This window comes from Oncorhynchus masou, unplaced genomic scaffold, assembly GCF_036934945.1.
Source record: "Oncorhynchus masou masou isolate Uvic2021 unplaced genomic scaffold, UVic_Omas_1.1 unplaced_scaffold_11303, whole genome shotgun sequence".
Taxonomy (NCBI): domain Eukaryota; kingdom Metazoa; phylum Chordata; class Actinopteri; order Salmoniformes; family Salmonidae; genus Oncorhynchus; species Oncorhynchus masou.
Genome location: NW_027001045.1, coordinates 4,483 through 7,978, shown reverse-complemented (window position 1 = coordinate 7,978; position 3,496 = coordinate 4,483). Strand labels below are relative to the sequence as shown.

The 3,496-nt window shown below is 44.5% G+C and overlaps 1 long non-coding RNA gene across 1 annotated transcript; it reads left to right on the top strand.

Annotated features, from left to right (window-relative positions):
• Nucleotides 1-18: 18 nt before the first annotated feature.
• LOC135529323 (uncharacterized) lies at nucleotides 19-950 on the top strand. The gene is made up of 3 exons (XR_010453677.1): nucleotides 19-382; nucleotides 702-772; nucleotides 860-950. It is a non-coding gene; the product is annotated as an uncharacterized LOC135529323 (long non-coding RNA).
• Nucleotides 951-3,496: the final 2,546 nt, after the last annotated feature.

Genomic DNA, 3,496 nt, shown 5'->3' with positions numbered 1-3,496 from the left:
GGGCCTGTTGCACAAAAGTAGAATTAAGACATCCGGGATAAATGACTCAGCTGAGCTCAATGAAGCCAAAACATGTGCGTCCAGGCTTAATTGGTTGCACAAAGACCAAGCCAGGATGAGCAGACACGGATTCATTAAACCAGGTGAAACCAATCCTGGATAGGTGCGCGCTCACGGCTCACTCAAATAGACCCCGCCACAGATCACAGATTAACTGATTTACCATGGCAACTAGAGCCGCGTACTTTTCCCCGTCGGAAGCACAAATCCTCATGGAGGCATACGAGGAGGTAAAAGATATAATTAAGAAGAAAGGCAACACCGCCACAGTGATAAAGCAAAGAGAAAAAGCGTGGCAAAGTATTGCAGACCGCCTGAATGCGTAAGTAGTGCACAATTACACACTCACCGCTCCGCTGAAACATCACAATTACAATTCAAATATTTAATTCACATCTCCAAAAATGCAGTTGTACTGTAATTATGAAACGGTTAAATTTTTAATTGAAATGCACTGCAGATATGAGTGAAATTGTGTAAAGTAACTCCATCACACTGTATAAAGCTATGATAAATTTTTTGATATTTTTACTGAAAACAAGACAAAAATACCAAGTAATTTTTTGCAGTGTGACTCCATTAAATGTGTGTGTGTGTGTGTGTGTGTGTGTGTGTGTGTGTGTGTGTGTGTGTGTGTGTAGATTAAACATGAACGGGCCAAAACGGCCATGGCAGCAGGTCAAAATCCAATACAAGAACATTCTGCAGAATGGTATGGTCCCTGACTAATATTTAACAAAGCACAAGCATATATTGTACCCAGAAGGTGCCTGCTCACACATTGTCTGTACTGTTTTAGCAGTGAAAAAGAATACCCACAGACAAGGCACGGGTGGTGGGTCACCAAAGGCTGACCTTACCCCAGCAGAGGACATGGCCTTGGAGCTAAATAAAGGCAGGCCCGTCTTAGAGGGGATCCCTGGGGGAAAGAGACGAGGCATAGGTTCCTCCCAAGATGCCACCCGCTTCATTCAAGGTATGTCCTTCCATCTCTACATGGGATACAACCACATTCATATTGAATCAATTTGGAATGTCTGACTTTGGTTTACCTATTGCCTTGCAGTGTCTGGCAGCACTGTGTTCCTGTTAGAGCCACCAGCACAAGCACCAGACGATGCTGATCCAGTGAGTACTCCATCAAAGGCATACTGTAGGCCTGGCATGTCTTGTCTACTAGCTTCAATATGAATCCGATTAAATGTGATAGGGTGAAGGCCCCAGTGCAGCAGCAACAGCACATGATGGAGACGATGATGAGGAGGAGACCATCTCTCTGGATTCCAGAAGGCATGAGGTATCATGTTAAGACTGTGAAAGTACTATTTACTCTACAATGGTGAGGAGTCCTCATCAAAATCAAAAAATCTAATTTATTTTACAGGACCCAGATGCTATACAGTGGGAAAACCAGCCTGGCAACATAGTGCGTATTAATAAAAAAGGACACCACATCCTGCCAAATTCCAGCTGCGCTAATTGTATTGTGTTCACAGAGCTCACAAGCTATCAGAAAGTTGTATCAGCAACCACCTCCAGCCAAATAGAACTGGCAGACATAGACATTCAGTACAAGAAGAAAAAAAGATGGAAAATCTTGCACTGGAGTCCAAAATAAAAAAAGAAGGACAATTAGGAAACTGGACTTTGAAATAAAAAAACTTGAGAGGGAGTGAGATATGCCTTCAATGTACACTGTATGCTAACTGTAACACAAATGTATTAATCATTATTTTCTTTCCTCCCCCAGCTCCAAAGAAGATGACACAGCTCAAAATAAAAAAATTAGGTATATTCTCGTAAGTCAAGTGAGCCATGACATATGAGCTCTTATTGTGAGCACACAGACGGTGGCATCTTTCTAAGGTTTTTTTATTTTCCCAGCAATCCAGTACAACCAAGTCATCGTTATAAGGCATCGCCCTCTTTTGCCCACCCCCAGCACCAGGTGTGGCCACTAGTCATATGAAGGCCCAAAATTGTGTGTTCCTTTCTGCTCTGACAATTTCAGTATGCCCATTAGGTAGGATGTGGTGGATGAAGAAGCACTTGTGCTGAGGAGAGCCTTCAGGCGAGAAAGGGTCTTCAGGGACCGGTTGGACCCACTGGCCTTCCCTGATAACCTGTATCTTTCATATAGATGGTCTTCTGCAGATGGCATCAGGTATCTATGCAGACTACTGGGTCCCAGGATTAAGCACCGCACTGCACGGAGCCATGCACTGAGTGTGGAGCAAATGGTTTGTGTGGCCTTGCGCTTTTTTGCTAGTGGAGCCTTCCTGTACTCAGTGGGGGATGCAGAACAGCTGAACAGGCCTGATTTACCGCACAATAAGGAGGTGTGTGTCTGGCTATCAAAGCATTAGCAGATGTCTTCATCTCCTTCCCTGACCACAGAAGACTACTGTGACATCAAAGAAGAGTTCTATAGGATTGCAGGAAGAGGATCTACAAATTACAGGACAACTGTTAACACATAGTAAGGATACTCATTACTTTGTGTGACAGGTTTCCCCAATGTCATTGGTGCAGTGGACTGCACACACATAAGGATAAAAAGCCCCTCAGGTGCCCATGAGGCCGATTTTGTGAATAGGAAATCCTTTTCACAGCATTAATGTTCAGGTGAACATAACTTTGATATTGTCCATTACGAATACTCTGTATTGCCAGTGATGTGCATTGATTGGTGTAATATTCCTCATCTTATGATTTCAGATGGTCTGCAATGCTGACTGTGTGATCAGGCAATGTTGTGGCAAAATGGCCTGGCTCAGTCCATGACTCCAGAATCTTCGAGGCACTGATAGATTTCAGAGGCCCATCACAAGGTAAGCCACACAACCCCTTTTTATAACCATCATGGCTGTGTCAAGAATATCACTGTGTTTATGAGGTAGTAATGATGAGATTTTGTGTTGACAGGTGAATTCTCTGGTGTGTTGCTGGGAGACAGGGGTATGGCTGCCAGCCTTTTCTCCTGACACCTTCACAGACCCCCAGGAAGCACAGCAGGCCTACAACCATGCCCATGCCAGGGCCAGAGTTGAAATGACCTTTGGCCTCCTGAAGGCACGCTTTCACTGCCTTCACAAATTAAGGGTCAGCCCTGTTAGGGCATGTGATATTACTGTGGCTTGTGCTGTCCTCCACAATGTGGCCTGCCTGAGGAAGGAGAGGGCCCAGAGTGCCACCAGCCATGGACTGGGACAATCCGGCAATCTTCCCTGATGACGACAGTGATGCGGCTGCTGAGGGACCAATATGTGTTGAATTATTTTAGTTAGTATGTGTGCTTTCAATTTTGGTTAAATATGTCTGCGGTGGCAGAGGAATTTGGGTTTTTTGGTTTCGTTTTTTGACGAATTTGGCCTCTTATGATGTTTGTGCGGTATACTGTGTAATACAAGGCTGCAGGGAGGCTACTGCATCCATT